Here is a 1,793-nt window from a genome sequence, read left to right on the forward strand (position 1 = left end):
TGTAACCTTTAACGAGGATGAAATGCCCTATCTCTCAAAACCCGAAACAACAGAAAAAGACTTAACCTTTAATAAGGTGGAGGATAACCAAGAAGAGGGAGAGTATGTAGAAACGAATAATGAACAAAACATAGAAGAGCCCATAGAAAATCCCAATCCCTTAGAAGATTACCAACTAGCACGAGATAGGAATAGAAGAGAACGAAGGATTCCCTCTAGGCTAAATGATTTCCAAGTAGCATTGAACATTGAAAATTTAGAACCTTCGAACGTAGACGAAGCCCTTAAGTCAAAAGAATGGCTTAGTGCCATGAATGAGGAAATGAAGTCTCTTAAAGACAACCATACTTGGGAACTAGTGCCTAAACCTAGAGACTGCTCCTTAGTGGATTGCAAATGGATCTTTAAAATCAAGCAAGAAAACCCTTTAAAATACAAAGCTAGATTAGTAGCCAATGGGTTCACTCAAAAGGAAGGGATAGATTACAATGAGATTTTTTCGCCTGTTATGAAATATACTACTGTACGTATTATCCTTGCCCTAACTGCTCATTTTGATTGGGAATTGAAACAAATGGATGTCAAAACTGCTTTCTTGCATGGTGATGTTGATGAATGCATATATATGCGACAACCTGTTGGCTTTATTAATAAAAACAAACCCCATCATGTTTGCTTGTTAAAGAAAACTTTATATGATTTGAAACAATCACCAAGACAATGGAACAAGAAGTTTGATATGTTCATGCTTTCGTTGAATTTTAAAAGGAGTGACTATGACCGTTGTCTATATTTCAAATTTTTGAATGATATTCCTGTCTTTCTCGTTTTGTACGTTGACGACATGCTTATTGCTAGTCCTAGCATAAAATTAGTTGAAACTCTGCAAAATGATCTTTCCAAAAATTTTGAAATGAAAAATCTTGGTGATGCAAAAAGAATTCTTGGCATGGATATTTGTAGAAATAGACAAAGGTTTTCCATACTCTTAAATCAAAAGTCATACATTCACTCTATTTTGAAAAGGTTTTCTATGAAAAATAAAAAAACCCACTTCTGTGCCTTTAGCTGCCCATTTTCAATTATGTAGGGAACAATGTCCTAAGACTGCCTCCGAAAAAGAGAAAATGAGTAAGGTTCCTTATTCTAATGTTATTGGGTCTATAATGCTTCTTATGGTATGTACTAGACTCGATATTGCATATGCTATAAGTTGCTTGAGCAGGTACATGTCCAATCCGGGACCTCCTCATTGGGAGGCTCTAAAATGGCTCATAAGGTACCTACGTGGTACCGATAATGTAGGTATAAATTTCTCCAAATTTTTTGATTCTATTAATCTTGTTGGTTATGTGGATTCGAATTATGCTAATGAGAAGGATAGTAGAAAATCCACAACTTCATACATCTTCACTTTGTGTGGATCATGCATTAGTTGGAAGTCCCAACTACAACACATTGTTGCACTATCTACAACTGAAGCCGAATATATTGCTACTACCGAAGCTTTCAAAGAAGCTATTTGGCTCGAGGGCCTTGTAAAAGAAATTGGTTTTCTAAAAAATCGGCTTACTGTTTTCTCTGACAGTCAATCATCTATTCAACTTTGCAAAAATCCCGTTTTTCATGATAGGACTAAGCACATTGACGTTAGATTCCATTTTATTTGTGATATTATGAGTAGGGAGATCATCAAATTGGAAAAGGTAATAACTAAAGAGAACCCAGCTGATATGGGTACAAAAAGTCTTCCTACTGAGAAATTTGTTAATTATTTAAAAATTTTAAATTTA

The sequence above is a fragment of the Sesamum indicum genome, linkage group LG6 (assembly GCF_026168435.1).
Source record: "Sesamum indicum cultivar Baizhima isolate 11 linkage group LG6, ASM2616843v1, whole genome shotgun sequence".
NCBI lineage: Eukaryota > Viridiplantae > Streptophyta > Magnoliopsida > Lamiales > Pedaliaceae > Sesamum > Sesamum indicum.